The sequence below is a fragment of the Panthera tigris genome, chromosome D3 (genome assembly GCF_018350195.1).
Source record: "Panthera tigris isolate Pti1 chromosome D3, P.tigris_Pti1_mat1.1, whole genome shotgun sequence".
NCBI lineage: Eukaryota > Metazoa > Chordata > Mammalia > Carnivora > Felidae > Panthera > Panthera tigris.
The window spans coordinates 81,375,605-81,396,210 of NC_056671.1; the positions used below are offsets into that span (position 1 = coordinate 81,375,605).

The 20,606-nt window shown below is 39.7% G+C and overlaps 1 long non-coding RNA gene across 1 annotated transcript; it reads left to right on the top strand.

Moving 5' to 3' along the window:
* The first annotated feature begins 944 nt into the window (after positions 1–944).
* LOC122232638 lies at positions 945–12,738 on the top strand. The gene is made up of 3 exons (XR_006210001.1): positions 945–1,061; positions 7,571–7,720; positions 11,204–12,738. It is a non-coding gene; the product is annotated as an uncharacterized LOC122232638 (long non-coding RNA).
* Positions 12,739–20,606: the final 7,868 nt, after the last annotated feature.

Here is a 20,606-nt window from a genome sequence, read left to right on the forward strand (position 1 = left end):
AGTCGGCATGCTTGCCTTTGCCGCTGCACCCATCACTGAGGACTTGTGTAAGCGTAACTGTGAGGGTCACCAAAACAATCCAGGTTCTTCGGACACTTCCTGAGAAGTTTCTCTGAGGCAGGTGGGACAGGCCCTTCTCGCAATGCAAACGTCATACGGATAATGCAGGTGTGGTAGGTTGTCACTGCTGGATGACAGCCTACCAGGGACGGGAATCTAAATCTCCTAGAATTAGTAGTGGTGGCCTTCTCTGGTGATGCAGAGTCTTGGGTGGAGAAGAGAAAACGTGAGGCCGTGCCACCAAGGAGACAAGACGAGTGTGTTTCTCTCCCCCAGAAGGGTGTCTGATAGCTGAAAGGTTAACACGCATTCCAGGCGTGGAATCCTACGTTTTGTTTACTTGTAATTGTGGGAGGGCATGTGGTGAAATCTTCACTCAGTTGTTTGTAATGCCAGAAGATGGCTTGGAAATAGTGTGACCATGGCTTTCATCATGGCAACTGTTTCCAGGGGTGGCCTTGTACATGGACAAGATCTCAGGGCAAATATGCTCCCCCACTTACCCCCAACAAATAGGATGGATAGTTTTTATCTATACTGTGTGATTACAAGACACCAGGCACATGGTGCCTAATAATTAGATACACTTTCCCTTTTGGCTCTCAGAAGATCCTTGTAATAAAAATTGGCAGGGCTGATATCATTTGTTTAAACCCACACCATTCAAAAACTCTGGCAATCGAGCAATTCTTTGTTTTTAAGTTTATTTATTTTTGAGAGAGAAAGAGAGAGAGCGCATGCACATGCACAAGAGGGGGAGGGGCAGAGAAAGACAGAGAGAGAGGGAGACACAGAATATGAAGCAGGCGGCAGGCTCTGAGTTGTCAGCGCAGAGCCCGATGCGGAGGGCCTGAACCCACAAACCGTGAGATCATGACCTGAGCTGAAGTTGGACACTCAATCGACTGAGCCCCCAGGCACCCTGGCAATTGAACAGTTCTTCCCATATGTTCTCTATGTTCTTCACAACTGAACATGATGGTTCCAGAAGCACTGCTGAGGTATGTTAGCAAGGGAAACATAACTTATTTTCCTTCTGGAGGGCCAAAAGTTAAGACTTAGATTTGTGCGTGGGGTGTCTTAGGTGGAATGCTTTAAAGTCAGGAGCAAATGGTAAGTGGGAGCACAGTTTAACTAAACTTTAATATAGGTAGACAAGCTATAGAATTCATTATGGCTGCTGCGGACTCTTGCACGGGTAAGTCTAGACATACAGCAATGCAACCCTTATCGTCCACCGAGAACAGATGTGTATAGTGGCTGTAGTTGCTTTCCGAAGGCCTGTTGCTATTTGAGATTTTAGCCCCAGATTCAAAATTAGTATGAAGTCACTTGATAGAAAAAACGACTGCATTGTGGTCTGTGGCACTTGCAGCCAGACTCTCCTGGTTGTTGTTTCCAATAACTCAGCAGCAATGCCTGCTCTGAGACTGTGCGTCCAGGAATCGTGAGTTACTTCATCTCTCTGTCTTCTTTTCCCTGCTGGTGTCCAGTGGGGTCCTCTGTCTGGACAGTGGAGGCTGGCTGCACTGAGAACAGCTATTGGACTCACATTTGCTGGGCTGGGGTTGGTCATCAGGAGTCGCTACTCAGGGTTAGTGCCGTTTGCAGGCAACACCAGGAAATCAAAACGTCATGGTGCTTCCTTACGGGGGTTTATCTTCTGTTGTTTAACTAAATCACAGAGACATTTTTTTTTTCCTGTAGATATGCTTCAGTTGAGCATGCCCATTCAAAATTATAAAGACCCAAATTAGATTGGTAATTTTATCAGGTTTCTGGCCAATGACCAACACTTTCTTTGATAGCAATACTTCTGTTATTGCAGCCAGGTCCCATATTTGCCTTAAAAATAACTATACCAGGGACACCTGGGTGGCTCATTTGGTTAAGCATCTGACTCTTGATTTCGGCTCAGGTCATGATCTCACGATCTCACGGTTCATGAGTTCAAGCTCCATGTTGGGCTCTATCCTGACAACATGGAGCCTATTTGGGATTCTCTCTCTCTCTCTCTCTCTCTCTCTGCTCCTCCTCTGCTCACACACATGCTCTCACTCTCTCTCTCTCTCTCTCAAAAGTACATAAATAAACATTAAAAAAAATACTGTCCCACATTACCAATTCAGCCTGGGGTTCCTTATGACTCATAGGTCTCATAGGTGTATCTGTAATTTTACTCTATATCTGGAAATTTCTGAGATAGCTATTCTTTGTTTGACAAACACTTTAACAGGTCTTTTGGCTATGCCTAATCTGGATGGAAAGGTTGAGATAAAATTTACATAATAAGAGCATACCATTTTGCAGGGAATATTTTTATCTTTTCAATATTATTAAATATACACACTCATAGAAAAATACATAAAATATAAATATAATCTATAGATAGATTGAGGAATAGAACATTATCCCATTGTACCCCAGAATTATCGTTTATTTATTTTATATAACAATCTCCTTTCATCTGAGAGGATACCTATACCAACATAGGAATACATCAGTATTTTTCACTTTGTTGAGAATAAATGTTTGGGCAGTGTTCACTTTTTTGTTTTTCGCTTTTATTCACAATATAGATACAAGCATACTAGTATATATGTCCTCATACATATGTGAATACATTTCTCTGTGATGTATATGTTGGATGGGACACTGTGGAGTCACAGGATAAGTCTGTCTACTTTTGGTAGATAGTGCCAAATTTTGCTTCCAAAGTGGACATACCAATTTATACCCTTAAGTGTAGAGTAAGGGGCTCTAGTTACTCCGTACCCTTGTCTTGGTGTTATCAGAATTCCAATTTTTTCCCTTAAGTATGCACTTAACTCTAAAATAATAATATATAAAGTCTTAATAATGAAATAGATAAAATATAGGGTATACTGCTAAATTTGAATTTCCACTAGAAAATAATAATTATGTAGAATAAACACGTCCCAAATGTTACATGGGACATACATATATTAAATATTATTTATTGTTCATCTGAAATTCAAATTTAATAGAGCATCCTACTTAGCAAATTTTCATTTGCTAATATAGCAAGCCTCTATGTCATTTTTATATTATGGTAGAAATTTGTATTTCCTTAATTTCTATGAAGGTTGAGAGCCTTTTCAAATATTTTTTGGCTCTTTAGATTTATTATCTGTGAAATCTTTCTAGAAGAGTTATTTTCCCATTTTCCTTTCTTTTTCCAGTTTTCTATCATACGTATTCTGTAAGACTCCTACAATAATACACATCCCATATATGTGTGTGCACGTGTGTATGTGCACATGTATGTATTAGTCTTATGTTTGTTATATGTATTTTGTGTGTCCATATATCCTCTCCCAGTCTTTGGCTTATTTTTTCACCTTCTTGTTGTCTTAGTTAAACAATTTATTCACTTTAATGCTGTTGTATTTTAGTAACCTTTTCCACTACAATTAATACTTTTTATGCCTTTAATGTACCCTAAGGTCATACGTTCTCTTACATAATTTTATAAAAGCTTTATGTGCACATCATCTACCTGCAGTTGATTTTTCTGTGTGCTGTGAGCTAACAGTTCAGTCTTCTTTTTTTTTTTTTAATGGGTAAACAATTACCCCTGCACTATATATTGAAAAAATGTATTTATTTTCTCACTACATTTCTTACAATGTTGAGACTTTCAGATTTCCACTGGAACACGGAGAAAGAGGAAAGCACGGACACAGAAGAAGGGGATTTGGAATATGCCGGTAGTATAGTGGCAAGTTGCTACTGGAGAAGCCAGAGTGGTAGCCCAGTGTTCACTAATGGGCCACTTCTTGTCATTTCCATAATTTGTCACCAAAGCCATTAGAAAACTGTCAAGCTTCATGATATCCACTTCTCAGAACAAGGAAGAGAGGACTCATCCCATTTCTCAGAAAAAAGGTATCAGAAGGAGCTGGAGAAACAGCTTATGCCAGGAAGGCCAGGGGTGATGAGAGGCAGCAGGTGTTTAGAGCAAGCAATGATGGAGGAAAGCAAGGCTCTGCCCAAGTCACCTTCATGAATTCCCGGAAACTTCCCAAAAGTTTGGAACTGAATTTATTATTGTCAACCTGGAATATGGCTTGAATAACTGTATCTGAGAGTTAAGGGAAAAGGATAAAGCCAGATATTTGGGTCACAAAAATGAGAGCCAATGTGACCGGGATGGGCTGCTGGCTACTCACTGGCTTTCTCTTAAGATTACGGGGCCATGGGGCACCTGGGTGACTCAGTGGGTTAAGCATCCAGCTCCTGGTTTTGGCTCAGTTCATGATCTTGTGGTTTGGTGAGTTTGGGCCCCGAGTCTCTCTCAAAAAAATAAGTTTAAAAAAATAATAATAAATTATAAAAGATTATGGGGCCATGAATTGTAAGGAAAGAGAAGAAATATTTATGGCAGGTTTTGAAAAACTCAAATGCCTACAGAGGCCAGCAGGTAATATAAATGAGTAAACTGAATCGGGTTAAGAAAGGCAACAGCGGAATCTTGGTGATGAATGGCTGCTGGCTGTAGCCTCAGTGGGAGGGAGGTGGTGGTTAGTGCTGAGGACTGTGGCTGTCTGGAGCACAGACGTCCCCTTCTACAGGGACAGCTTATGCTTTTCTCTGATGGTGGTCCCTCATAGGAATGGAAGTCTGATGTGGCTCGTAATGCAGACTTTTCAAGAAGAACCAAGAATCTAGGCTTTTATGTGAACCATCTAAATTATTAGTTGGTAACTGGTTCAATTATTTATTTTTTAAAATATTTTTTAATGTTTATTTTTAAGAGAGAGAGAGAGAGAGAGAGAGAGAGTGAGCGAGTGAGGGGCAGAGAGAGAGGGAGACACAGAATCTGAAGCAGGCTCCAGGCTCTGAGCTGTCGGCCCAGAACCCAATGTGGGGCTCAAACCCACAAACCATGAGACCATGACCTGAACTGACGTTGGTCCCTTAACCAATCGAGCCACCCAGACGCCCCAACTGGTTCAATTATTTTTTTAAAAAAGGTAAGAGAAAAGAGAGGAGAGAAGCAAAGCAAAGCAAAACAAAGCAAGGAAAAGAAAACACCCTTTTGGTCAAAGAATCACTTGTATAGCTGGACTCCACGTCCAGAGCTCTGATTTGAGTACTCGGGTCCACAGCAAAGCACACTTCTTAATGACACCAGCCCAGGTAAGGTTGAGTGAGAACTGCTAGAAAGCCAGAAAGGGCAAGAAGTGACTGGGGGTTGGGAGGAGAATGGAGGGCCACTGAAACCGAACACTGTTCCTCCACAATTTTGCTTTAAACTTGTGGTTTCAATCTAGCCTGGATGGCTACAGGTTATTGTAGAAATAAACTAAATAGGCCAGGAAAGTAAATTTCTAACCACCTATAGTTCCACTTAATTAAATGCTCAAGGAGAAAACAAATACTGACCTGAAAGCAGGGTTAGTGATCACTCACTGGATATGAACACCTCCACAGAATTCCCTTTATTGGAGAATGTGTCCAGCAATAAACAGAATGCTTTTCTAGCAAGAGTTCAACATGGTATCAGGTCTGTTGTCCATTATCAATGAAATCATTTCTCCATAAAAGGTATCCAGGGATACCTTTTGGTTTAATTTGTCAACTTGTATCATATTTCTCTCTCCCGCTCTGGTGGCCCTCACATCAAGCAGGAAATTTGAATTGGATCAGCCAAGCACTTTATCAGTAGGAAGAAAACTCTTTCATTAGAGGCAAAAATTCACTCTGCACAGAAACACATATGCACACACTCGTGCTTACACACAGATTCCTCCCAGCCAGGCTGCTTATGCAGTTAAAGGTAATGTGTATCAAGCATTAATTACAAAATTGTTGTGCTCTTCTGAGTGATGAACAATTATCAGGCAAGCAGCACAAATATCATCATGCCACAAGGCTGCCCTTCCTACCATGAGCTTTAACAATTTATCTTCAGGCCTTCAGTTGTCTATTAATTATGTACGCATGTCTATACATTCGCCGCATGCCTGAATGATTAGGTATGTGCCATATCACGAACGTTATGAAAGTGAGGACATGAAATTCAAAGACATCCGGTCCCAAGCTTTCCTTAGAGCTATTCCGTTGCCCACATGCACCTATATTTGTGAAGACAGTACTGCGGCAAGAGGCATGGGCTCCAGACGGAGTCGTCATACTGATCAAGAACAAGTAACTTTACTTTGAAGTGTTTTTATCATGGGGTATAAGGAACATAAATCAGAAGTTGATAATTCAGAATCTGAAATGAATCAGTCTGCCGGAAAGAAAACATAAAATTAGAAAGAAAAACTTTATGATTCTTTGAACCTACATTTTTTTTTTTTTTTTTTTTTTTTTACTATCACATGCTTTGGTTAGTTTCAGTTGTCAGTTTCAGCTGTTAGAGCCAGTGACATTCTGACAGCCTGAAAAAAACTTTGGTGAGAGTATAGACAGATATTCGAAGTCCTTCTCCACTGCTGAGGAATCTGAACCTGCGGTTTCAACCCTAAACAGATGATCTTCCTCCCTTCTACCTAACTTTTAAGGCTGTTTCCTAATGAACTATTAATAACTAAGTAATATATCTGGCATAACTGGATGAAGTGACTTAAAGGAAACTATTATTTTTGTATCTAGGAAACAATATACCATAGCAGAAATGGACACATACTAATTATTAAAAAATGAGAATATCTGAATTTTTAAACACTTCTTGGCTATTTGTCATGTGACCCGAAAGCTTGTACATAGTTCCTGATGTTCAGGGGTGTGGTGCAACAGGTTTTACATGAGCGAGACATCTTTGTAGGTAGGTACAAGCCGGTGAAGCTCAAGTCTCTTTCATAGATACACCTCATCAACAGCTTTCAAGCTTTAGCAGGGAATCATGTGGGAGGCGTGTTAAACTGTAACAGAATCTTGGTGCCCCGCCTGGACAGTTTTTGATTCCCTAGTTCTGGGTGGAGCCAGGAATTTACTTTTTTTTTTTTTTTTTTTAAACACAGTCCCTGTTGCTGCTAAGGCTGCTGGTCCAGAGATCACACTTGGGAGAATCACTGCTGTAAACATAAGCTCCATCTTATCAGTAGTAAAATCTCTGTTGTTTATGTCAGCACCATAGCTGGTGCTCAACAAGCAGGTAATAAGTGAAGAACACTGCAGAAAGCCATCAAAATGCCTGTACGCTTTTATTACAAAGAAGTGTTAATAGACCACCTTAGAGTAGAAAATCATCCATATCTGGGGGGACAAAACCGCATTCCAATGGGCTCAGATGCTTCCATTTGAGCAAAATGCTGGTTCTGCTTTGTTAACAAAATTCATTGAGGCTAGATTCTTCTTATTATTTCATGTGCAGCATTTTTACGAATTTTGCCACCTTTGATTTTTGCTGTGCGCTTAACGTACATTTCAGAGAATCTACATTTCCTATTCCATCTGGGGGAGGCACATTCAGATTCACTGCGGAAACAACTAATGCCAGCATTCTTACTGTTGTCTTTTCTTCTTTTCTGCCCGTTAGAACCACTTACTCCTATTGCAAGTGTCCCAAGCCACCAACAAACCACTTATTTGAGGTAGCACGCAGAATACAAGGAACTTCACATCCCCAGAGTAAATTTCATCTGTGATTGGCAGAGGCTGCTGTTCAACAATCTGGGCCAGGCATCAGGTGAAGTTTTTTACACGTATGACTTCATTTATCACTTACAATGACCTTTTAACTAAAACTGTTATTTTGAAGTTGCTTTATGTATAATAAGAAAGGTTGCCATCCAGTCATTTATGGACACAGGGGAAAACAGATATAGAATGGGGTGCATGGGGGTGAGGGGGCAAACCAAACATGTATATACATTAGAAAAAAAAAACTAGTAAAAATCAGTGAGTTAAGTTGCATTTAGAATCTGTATCTTCTTCCTAAAACAGTATTTTCCCCCTCGATCACTTGACCTGATATGTTCAGAGATGTGGTTTGTCCTTATCCCCTACAAATGAAAGTCATACTCTTCATATTCAAGTTGGGTAATTCCGTAAACATCCTGGTTGGGGTAGAGAAATGAGATGGGGACAAAGTCAAGGTCTGTCCTTACCCATTCCACCTTAGGCTGAAGTACAGCAGAGGTTGGGGCTCTCCGAGCCAGAAATGAAACTGGCACATCGATGCAAGACATGCTTTGTAGGCAAATTACTGCATATACTTGGTTCCGCCTTTCCTCCTCGACTTCGCCTGTCTTTGGCCACGTCGTGTTGTCGCTCAGGCTATGACCAGCCTCTGGCTTAACCATGCGGGCGAGAAGAATTTAAAAAAAGAACATCCTGGCAGCTTTATGTGAGGAAGGGTTGATGTTTTTTTCTAGCAATGGGACGTGTGCTAAGCAAAATACTAAAGACGACCCCTGAGATTGCCATCCCTACTTATTCAACCAGATGCTAATCTAGGCACCATCATGAAGGGACTCTGCAGGTGGCATGAAGTTTTGTTTTAGAATAAACACTTTGTGTACGTTTGTACGTTTATATTTAGTTTTGAGTAAACCTGCTTTAAACGGGTAGGTTCGAAATGGGCAGATTCACGTGAGCCTGAAAAGTAGGGAACTGACTGGCTGGAGGGAGATGAAAAGACTGTTAGAGACATACGGCAGAAGGGAAGAGAGCCACAGGCCAAAGAATGCAGTGGTTCCACACAAAGAGTGGCAGCCAACCACCGCCCAGCAAATACACGGTAACCTCAGTCCTATAACTGCTAGGAACTGGATTGGGTCAATAGCTCGAATGAGTTTGAATGCAGAATCCCCACGGAACCTCTCAATAAGAACCCAACCAGCTGGCAACTTGATTTTGACCTTGTGAACCTGGAAGTCAAGAAACTGGCTGAGCCAACAGGAACCTCCGATCAATAGAAATATGAGATAACACATGAGTTGCCTCGTGTTTCCACGTGTGTAATGACTGGTGCCTGTAGGACAGCACAGCTAAGACGACAGGAGTGAGTGTGACCGAGGACTGTGTCAGGCCCGTATTTTCCCCCAGCTCACATACATTCTGCACACCCCTCATGTTTTAGCAGTCAGGACAGGGGGAGAATCACATCTGGTTCATCTCTGTATCTTTGATATCTGGTTCAGCCTTTGGCACCTGGTACTGATATGATAGATTTGTCTAATACATATTAAGATGGCATTTAATTTTTGCCACCTGATATATATTAACCCTTAATGTTACTAAACACAAATTAACGATCTAAATTTCACAGCATCCCCTTTGTGGTAGGTGTCATTACCACCCTCGTATCACATACGAGGGAACTGAGGCATGGGCAGTTAATCACGTGCTCAGTCCACGCAGCTAGTAAGGGGCAGAAGCAAGGTTTGAATCCAGGAAGGCTAGCTGCACAATGCATGGTCAAACCCCTAGAGGTCTGCTGCTATTTGCTAAGTGAATACACAGACACTTACGAGCATCAGATATTTCGTAAGGGGCACTGTTGAAATTTCCCCCACCATTTTGCAGAGCTACTCATCAGTTGCCAGCAATGCAATGGGTGCAAAATAGAGCTCAAGGATCTACTACAAATGTGAAGCAAACATTGTATGCTTTCACTGGGAAGCCATGTCTTGGAAATGTTAACTTCTGCATTATTTTAACTCTCTCCAAAATGCTCCAAAGCCATCTTTTCCTATTCTCAACCTTGGTCTCTCCCAAGTATTTAGGGTTTCGGCACTACCGCTTGGCACAAGAGGGAGTTTGGAACCCTGCACTTATTTTCTAGTGCACTGATGATAGGGGTATGATGCATTCAGTGAGGGAAATGAATCAACTCACAGACACTTGGAAAATTGGTGTTGCTTGCAACTGGGTAATACATTTGAGGTATATTTTCTTGTCCCAAAGTGTTTTTCTTTCTGCCATCAGGGCAGCTTCTCTGTCATCACTTCCTAGGGGGAACTATTTTTAAGGGCAGAAAACAAAAGCAAAAAAAAAAAAAAAGTTTCCTGGGAAGAATGCTATGTGTTATTCAAAGTCGTTATAGAATATCAGTAAGAATTTAAGACAGAGCAAAGAAGATAGGCCTATTTTCTTTTTATTTATTTTTACCTGAGTATTTACACGGTATTTTTCTTTATACTTTTGATTAAAAAAAAAATGTCAAGCCTGGGTCAGGAGAAGGTATTGGTTTCTACTAATTTTGTCTCAAATATGATTTCCACTCTTACTCTACTTAGTTGGTCCTTTTTCAAATTGAGGAAATTTGCAGTTATGGCTTTGAGTATTGCTTTATCCAATTCTTTTTTTTTTTTTTTTTAACATTTATTCATCTTTGAGAGGCAGAGAGAGAGAGTGTGAGCAGGGGAGGGGCAGAGAGAGAGGAAGACACAATCTGAAGCAGGCTCCAGGCTCTGAGCTGTCAGCACAGAGCCTGACGTGGGGCTCGAACTCACGAGCTGTGTGATCATGACCTGAGCTGAAGTCGGACGCCCAACCGACTGAGCCAGCCAGGAGCCCCATACTTCATCCAATTATTCCATTTTAGGAAGAATTCTTCTAAACATGAGTTTCAACCTGTTTTCTTTATTACTCTTATTTGAAGGGATTTTTAGATTTTACTAATTAATCTATATTAGCCTTTGTGTAGTGTCTGAGATACTTGTGGTGAATTAAACTGAATTGGTGATTTCTATTTTTAATCCATCGGTAGTAGAATCCCTAATCTGTATCTCCAGGTCTGTCTGCTTGACCTTTACAAAACAGACTTCATGGTTTCTCTTATTTCCCAACATTCCTTTTCCTCTTCTGTTCACTTGTTTCCTCAAAAGTAAAATTGATCCTTGATTCCTGTCTTTCTTTCATATCCCACATCAAACCCTCAGCAGATCGTTGTTTTGTTAGAAAACCATGCCCCAGAGGCACCCAGGTCGCTCAGCTGGTTACACGTCCAACTTTGGCTCAGGTCATGATCTCACGGGTTGTGAGTTCAAGCCCTGCATCAGGCTCCACGTGCTGACAGCATGGAGCCTGCTTGGGATTCTCTCCCTCTCTCCCTCTCTCTCTGCTCTCCTCCCCCCTCGAAATAAATAAAACTTACAAAAGAAAAGAAAAAAAAAAAGAAAAAACATGTCCCAGAATCCACTCACTTTTCCTGTCTTGACCAAAGGTGCTTCCTGCTACAGGACCCACACCGTGAGAGGGGAGGAAAAGGCAAGAAGAATTGCAGAAACTTCTGTATTGACATCACCGTGTTGCCCAAACTGTCCCCGGGACCTGGAGGCCGAACCTAAGGGAGGTGGGTTCCACTGTTTCCTCACAGGCCGGAAGTGAGGAGGCTGCCTGCTTGCCTGTCCTACCTCCTCCATCCCTTTTCTTTGTTCCATTCTCCCTTCTTTCCTCTCTCCTACCTTCCCATTTTCTCTCCTCACTCTTAATTTATTCCATCTTTAGGTTATCTTTCAGCTAATTTCTCGCATTTTTATAAAATAATATCTAAATCACATAATTTGACATTTTTCTGCCTATTTAGATCCAACGTTCAGGAGTCTAAATAAGTCCATCATCCTGTGCATGGTCCAAGAAGACTACATTTTGTAGTTAAACTTCTTCTTTTACATTTATTGCTTCCAAAAATATTTTCCCTAAACTTCGGTACAGTAAGTGAAGAAGGACCCCTCAGTGAGAAGTAGACTGTCAAACACAGACTCCCCAGCTGACATTTTCTTTTCCTTTTCTTGGGGTAGGATATGACACAGGTATGAAAAGTAACCATTGCCAAAGTGAACTAATGAGTATATTAATATTTATAAGGCGATCATTAAAGCATTAACTCTAATTTGAATGATAATGCTGTAGGCAGACTGGCCACTATACTCATTTCCATGCTCAGACCTGATCCCTGGGAAAAACATTGCCCGAACCAACTCCCTCTTCAACTGAACATGATGAACAAAGAACTTTGCTAATCACTGCTGGAGCATGATCTTGAATTGATTGCACTGTGGGAAGACAATCTTGCTTTTATATATTGCCATTGTTTGCTTAGTACCCATGACATTGAGAGAGAGAGAGAAAGAGGGAGAGAGAGAGAGAGAGAGAGAGAGAGAGAGAAAGGGAGGGAGGAAGAGAGAGAGAAAAAGAGAGAGAAGGAAGGAGAGAGAATTACACGCTACACTTTCACTATAACATGCTTATTGGAGAGCCTCGTCTTAGAAAATGTTTCAAATAATGAAAAAAAGTGAGGCTTTGATGACATAAAGCAATTCATTTTAGAAATACGATACAGAAGTGTTAAAATAACTTGAAGTGTTATTTAATTATTGGTTCACTTAAGTTATGTATTACAATAATAGTGGTTGAATGTAGCATCGTTATTTTAAATTACTAGTGGTATAAACACATTTTTATGGGCCTGTAAAAAAGTAAATTCCTTGCACCGGGGGTTATTAAAACTATTACTATCCTGTACTTCTTATATATTTTTGAACTGCATTGGAAAACAATTGCAATTGTGTATATTTACTCAAAGTAATATTTCCAATTTTTGTGGTATTTGATTATGAACTCTTCCTCGGCCAGTTATTTTGATAAGGATTCTGTGCATCGGAGATCCAAGCTTACCGCCTTCGGCAGATATTACTCACCGTTAAAATCAAGATGGTGATTTCTCACTTGCTGTTGTGAAAATTAAATGCTTACAAATACATAAAGTGTCTAACAGTGCCTTGGACATAAAGTTTACCAACAAATCTTGCCCATCACCATCGTCATTATTGTTACAACCGTACGTAGTAGAATGTTCTTTATTACTATTTACTTCCTGCTTCTACTTTTCACTTTTCTTTATTCTGGCTGCAACCACATTCCAGTCAAAGCCACTTTAAAGCAGGGATCTTCTATTCCATATCTTACCTGGTACCTAGGACTGTGCTGAGCACACCGAAGGTGTTCAGTGCAATTCAGTGCATCAGAAATTCGTATTAGATTTGACCGCTGTGTGTTTAAAACAAAACCCAAGTTTCATATGGGAGCCCCAGTTCCCTTCTGTTTTGCCAGTATGATCTGCGGATGAAACTGGGCACAGTCAGAAGCATGGATGAAGGCCACTTTGCTTGTGACCTTTCTAACATCTTTTATCCTACTTCCAACTTAACCTTTCTCTCTCCCGGACTATCTCACGGCCCAGTGCTCTGTTACTGACCCTTTATTTTCTCTGTTCCTCTTCCCAGGCTGTAATAAATTTCTGGAAATGTGCTGATATTCATACTTTCTAAATTAAATTGAGCTTTACTCTACCTCAGCAATTGGAATAATAACAAAATGGCAGAAAAGAGTTTCTGCACATCATCCTTTCCCTTCAGGGTTTAGGGAATTATGAACTATAATAGAAATACAGATAGCCACAAGAATATTAACTTAGGCAGTGTGAATGTTGTGTAGTGCGGGCGTTACAATAATGGTGATAATAATGTCTTAATTATTGGTAATTTGCCAGGCATTTTGAGATATATAAAGCATATTATCTAGTTCATTTTCATAAGAACACCTTGTAAGATGGATATTATTATTCAGTTCAGAAAGGTTAAATCACTTGCCCAAAGTCATATGACTAATTAGGAGGTAGAGTTGGGATTCACAGCACAAGTCATTTTAATTTCAAAGTTCAATTTCCTCATACTCTGTTGTGTTGCACATCTATTTTGAGTTGTTATTTATTTTAATATTTTTACATTTATGTCTTTAATTTTAGGATTTCAATTGTACTTCCAATCACATACTTGACTGATTATAACATTTTATTATTTTATTTTATTTTATTTTATTTTATTTTATTTTATTTTATTTTATTTTATTTTATTTTATTTTAAGACTTTATATTTTTAGGGGTGCCTGGGTGGCTCAGTCAGTTACGCATCCGACTCTTGGTTTTGGCTTTGGTCACGATCTCGATGTTCATGAATTCAAGCCCCACGTTGGGCTCTGCGCTGTTAGCACTGTTAGCTGTTAGGGCAGGGCCTGCTTGGGATTCTCTCTCTCTCTCTCTCTCTCTCTCTCTCTCTCTCTCTCTCTCCCCCTCCCCTGCTTGCGCACACACACTCTTACTCTCTCAAAATAAATAAATTAAAAAAAAAAAAGACTTTATATTTTTAGGACAGTTTAAGTTGAGGAGAAGGTACAGAGATTTCCCAAATACTTCCCACCCCCATACATGCACGACCTGCCCCACCGTCAACCTCCCCCACCAGAATGGTATATCTGTTATACCTGATGAACCTACGGTGACACAAGGTCCATGGTTTATACTAACTTTGCTTTATTTGGAAATTCAGAAGATTCAATTGTGATGTTCTTCCTCCTTGTCTGTCTATCTATCCATCTATCATCATTTAACTCTAATTTCTTTTATGTTGTCTTTGAAAAATGAACACCCCTCTTCGTTTCTAAAACTAACTCTTCTGTTAGCACTTTTGTCTGTATCTGGGCTCACCAACTTTGTTCTCTAAAAATAAAGGCCATTCTAGTTTCACTCATGAATGTACACCTCCTCTATGCTAATGGATGACACATCTGACTCTTCTACCCTGGCCAGAAGAGTGTGAGTGCTGTCCTGGATTTTAACCTAGGTTTGATTGTTCTTTCAAAATTCAACTGTGTGGGAAAATCCTCAGCTCACATCTTAGTCTCCAAACTCCATTTCATACGTTTTGGAAGGCACCTCCAGGCACTGTCTCCAATTCCACATACGCTAAATTTCTCCCCTTTCCTACATCAGGTAATGCCACTCTTCCCAGTAGCTTTTGTGCCATCTTGCCCTTTCTTTCTTCCTCAGATGCACTATTCGATCTGCCACCAAACCCAGAGAATTTTGCTTTTAGAGTGTCTGTATCTCTTCCTCCCAATTTCCATGATTATTTACCTAACTCAGGATCTTGGCATAATTTGGAAAAAAATCCTCTTACCAACTGATCTCTCTCCCCTTCATCCCATGCCACAGATATGATTTACTTCTGCTGATCTCTAGCTCTCACTTCTTGTTCCCATTTCATCCCTTGACTTTCTCTTGATCTCCCATCTTCCTTACTCTTTCTACATTACATTTTCCTTGGAAAATATCTGGCCCTTTTAAGCTCAAGTTTTTCTTTTCTGCGTGATGCTCATCTTTTTTCTACATCTGTTGAAACTGTCTGCCATTCTTCAATATTTATGTCAAATATTGCCTCAGTAAATTATTTACTGATCTGCCAAGTAGAGTTCAAATTTCTCTCCACCATGATTCCGCAGTAATTTGCACGCAGACTCCAACATTAGAGCAATGTTTTGTTACCATTTGATTTGCAAACTTAGAATGTAAGTCTAACAATAACGAAAGTCTTCTCATTTTCTATCCTAAGATAAACACAGGTTAAATAATAAACTCAATAATTGCTGGTAATGTAAAGTACTGACCCTGGGAATCAATCATCTTACACATAATATTTTACTGTAAGGAACACCTCCATAGTGACATTTACTCACGGCTTTTTCTCACTCACTTCCTACTCTGGTGCACGCACAGGAGAAATCACAGGCTTTAAGTGCATTTCGGTTCTACCTGTATAATTTAAAGCTAGTGATATTGGGCCAGATTATTCACCTCTCTGGAGTGATGATTTCTTCACCCAATAGTGAGAAATTTGGTTGTTCCAAGGATTAATGAGATGACATATGGGACCTGTTTTAAAGGACCCAACATGTATGTTATGCTTTGGAGTCATACCTTTCCTCCTTTTCTGCCTCCCCCATTGTTTCAAAATCCAGTTCCATGTCACAATTAAATATTGAAGCTTTCCTAACTTCCTCCCAGTCAGAGGTTCTGATTTCCAGTCTTTATATTCTAGTGTTTTATGTTTGAAAATTTGATTCTCATCCCCAGAAGGCATATTCCATGAATTACTCTTAAATTTTCATAGTGATTTGACTAGCACTTCATACATACCAGTAATCAATAACATTTTCATGATTGATCAGCATGATCAGAAGATGAAATCATGTACTGGCTTCCTCTGGGCAGAGCAGAAACGACTGCAGCGCACAAAGCTTGAGTCCCCATTTTCCTTGCAACATCTACACCACCCTGACCCCCACAGTTCATGCTTCGATACTGGAGCTCCGTTTAGAGAAACAGAGAAGGAAGAAATAGACTTAGGAAGATTACATTTATTTAAAAATTGTACCCAACTAACAACAGGTATTGAGCACTTATTTCTAGAAAATGAATTGAACACAGATTTTTCTGTTTAATTATTTTTAGCAAGATACTTGTTTCATTCTGAAACATTTATATCACTCCTACATTCAAACAGAAAATCAGGCTTGTACATATCAAGTATACTTAGTGAAAATAAGTGACTAAACACTCAATAAGAATAGTGATAAGCAATTTTTGTTTATCCACTTACTCTGGTTGAAGAAATAAACTTCTAGTTATAAGAGGAATATGTTCTGGGGATCTATATACATCATGGTAGCTATACTTACTAATACTGTACTTTATACTTGAAATCTGCTAAGAGAGTAGACCTTAACTCTTAAGGGAGGTGTCGATTAACCTTACTGTGGTCATCATTTTGCAAAATACACGTTTATTAAATCATCACATTGCACACTTTGAACTTACTGTTATATGTCAATTATATCCCAATAAAACTGGGGAAAAATTAAAGATTAAACACAAATAAGAAAAAAAAGTAATTACATCTAAGAAAAATATTAGAGTAAGTTTGTATTAAAAAATGTGATAATGCTGAAGTCTGAAGGTAAAGCTAAAATAATGGATTAGACTATAGTGGACCACTGTGATTTCTGAGTTCACTAGAAGACAAACTCCCAAGCATTATCTTTCATGATGATAGCTATAGTTTATTAAGTGTTCAGCAGGTATTTTAATTCATTCCTCATTTCAGCCTAATAAAAACCTAATAAAAATCCTATGAGGGGGGCATGGTCATTATCTTCCTTTTTTATGGAAAAGGCATAGTCACTCTAAATAACTTGCCCAAGGTCGCAGAGGTATTGAGTAATGATGTAGGACCTTGAACGCAGGCTGACCTCCAAGGCCATGTGCAGAGCAACATTCTGCTGTTCTCACTCTGACTTAAATTTGAGTTCAGCTGAGGCGCCTAGTAACATTCTGACCGTCCTCCTCACCCTACTTTTATGTAATAAGAGGTAACTTAAAAACAAAAAAAAAAACAGATGTTAGTAAGTGCCAAATGTCTAAACGGGCTCCATCATCAAAGTGAAGCCAACTAGATTTTCACAGGATGAATCTTGAAACAACGCTGGAGATGACGGCTGAGCTCTCAGTTTATTCCATCATCTGGTTCATAATGCAGCAGAAATGTCGCCACAGACCGTTGGGGCTGAACAGGCCACGGATATCATAGAGTCCAGCCCCTTAATTTTATAGAAGAGGAAATTGAGGCTCACAAAGGTTAAATGACTTGCCTAAATGACTTTCAATGAACAACAGCACGAGAAATTACGATTGCAAACATGTAGTATTTCAGGTTTATGATGGGTTTTTGTGGGCCTGCTTGGGAATATAGCTATTGTTTATATCATTGCTTTTGCAGGAAAGTATGTGGTAAGAAGTTCAAAATAACCTACTACAACCTCATGCACTAAGGGAATGGAATAAGAGTTGAGGAGTTGAGGCAGGACTGGAAGGCTATGCAAAAAAAAAACAGGGAGGTTCAGGAATCCATGTTTATAATAAATGACTAATGTGCCATAGCTAGTGTTACCTATCTATCACATCGTTTTTTTCAAAGACTGAATGAAAAAAAAATTTCTTTTAATGGCCTGAGGGGTGCCTGGGTGGCTCAGTTGGTTGAGTGGCTGAATCCTGATTTCGGCTCAGGTTATGATCTCAGTCGTGAGATCAAGCCCCACATGGGGCTCTGCACTGACAGTGTGGAGCCTGCTTGGGATTCTCTCCCCCCCCCCCCCCGCCCCGTACCTCCCCTGCTCTCTCTCTCTCTTTTTTCTCAAAATAAATAAATAAACTTAAAAAAAATGGCCTGAACTTGACACAGTTCTTCAGAAAACAACAGACCATAGCAAAATATACATTTTTTCAGAGATGGAGTTCCTATGAACATTCTAGACTTCTTGCAACAAGAGAAAGTGTAAACCCAAATTAATTTTATATTCATATTCAAATTTAATTTATAGTGATTGCTTACCATGTACAAAGCATATGTGTATTTGGATGTACATTATACTACATACTCCAGTTTTGGTCTGTGAGTTTTCACATATTACCTTATGAACTGAAAACACTATTTATAATTTCATATACATTTTCCCTTAAACAAGCTTATTTTTAGCTAAGGAACAAAGGGAATTAATTGTTCAAGCACTTGCCACTGTTAGCACTTACAGCATTAATAGGAGGAAGGAGGGAACCACAGAAGAACAAAACCACCAGAGCACATCCAGGAGTGTGCCTTGATGTGAGTGCTCACGGTCCAAAAAAGGATGTGAATGGCCCAAAAGAGACTTCGCCCTGACCTCTTCTCCTGCAAAGCCTTAAGCCGGAAATGCTCTGTTACTGCCTTTTCAGGATTGGTAATGGCTCCTTGGCCTGGCCTCCCCTGCTGCAGGTAATGGCTCACCCGTGCAATTACCTTCTTTTGTCTTCTCAGAGTTCAAGATAAATGATTTCCACCTCTTTGCAGGGGGCATTTGAAGCCGGAGTTATTTTTAGGGAGAAATAAATTTTTTTCATGTAAGATGCAGAAGTTGTTGCTCCTCAGGCAGCTGAGAGAAAATGAAAGGCACTTCAAGTCTTTTTAAAAGGCAGATTCTGATGTTTAGCTTGAGATCAAAGAGGAACTCAAGAAAGGAGGGGAAATAGCGGGGAGACCAGAAAGTATAGCACTGTAGCCTTTGAAGGCAATGCCATTACATTTCTGATCTTTGAACTCGGCAACTTATTTCACAAAGAAGAGTTGAATCCCTTGCAATTGTGACGCTAATAACCAGGTAGGCGGAGTGGTATGTACCAAGGTTCAAAACAAGAAAGAAGGTTACATTCTTTTTTTTTTTTTTTTAAGTTTATTTATTTTGAGGGGGGGGGGAGAGAGAGAGAGAGAGAAAGAGAGAGAGAGACAGAGATCCACGTAGGGGCAGAGAGAGAGACCCCAAGCAGGCTCCATGATGACAGCAGAGAGCCCAGTGAGGGACTCAAACTCACAAACCATGAGATCATGACCCAAGCTGAAGTTGGACACTTAACCCACTGAGCCTTCCAGGTGCCCCAAGAAGTCTATATTCTTGAACATGATTCATGCAGGCACACTTTTGTTTACACCTATAAACACACTGAAATTGATTTAAAAAACCCCTTTGTATTGATAACAGTAAGAAATCATGACTATTGGGGGGGGGGGGGGGGGGGGCGGGTATTTTGCAGTTCTTTCCATCCTCACCATGTCTTTTTGGTAGAGAATTGAATTCAGCTCTTGACTCTGGACTCCACAGACCTGGATTTGACTTCCAGTACTTCTTAGCTGTGAAAGCTTGGGCAACTTATTTAGCTGCTCTGTCCTCAAAATTTACTTATTGTTTAAAAAAAAAAATGGTTAATAGGATTAGGGCTGGTTTTGAAAGGTTGTTGTTAGGATTAAATGAGATAAGTGCCTGTCATATTGTAAGTTCTCAATAAATATTAGGTATCATTATTCATTGCATTCTGCGGCAAGCTGATTTTCTTTTTGAATGACTTCATTTTTCAATAGTGTTACAGGCAAAGCTGTTCAACACTTATTTCATTACCCAAACATACTCAGCTGAATGTACAATTTAAAGTATAATTCCACACTACATTACTCATAAGTGGTGGTTTACATCTAACAGAGATCCTAGTTACTATGAGTGTTGCACCACAGATGCCTCTTGTTACTGAGAGGAAATTGATTCCTCCCCTGTCTGTTCTTCTCTAATTTGAAGTGGGGGGAAAAAATAAAACAGGGACGTTTTGGCATAGAGGCAGGTTACTTGTGGGCTCTTCCTTACCATCCATCAGTCAGTGAGATCACTGTAGTTTCTGAGCACCTGGTATTGATCTCAATTACATCCCAATTGTTTCCTAAATTTATCCTACCTGAAGTGACAGAGACTGGAAATCCATCACATTTTATTGCCTCGACAATGGCGACACCCACAAGATACAATTTCGAAGCAATGTGCATGATGGCAGGTATTTCATAGTGCAATTTTATTCCACAGGAAAAGACAAGATGGTGAGAACAGCACATGTTTTAATCCCTCCCATCTCCATTTTCACCTTTGCTCGGTTGATACGTATTTATCTTTATTAACGTATATGTTAATGTATGGTTTTTATTTTATATGTTCTCTCTAAGTGGCTCCACCAACACAATAGATACTGATGAGGTTCTTAAAAATTATGGTAAATATTTAAAGAAAAAGGAAGGATGTGGAACTCTGATATTAACGAAGCATTAAGAAGAAAGAATGATACTTTCATTGTGTTTTTAAGTATTTGAACCACTTTTGATTGA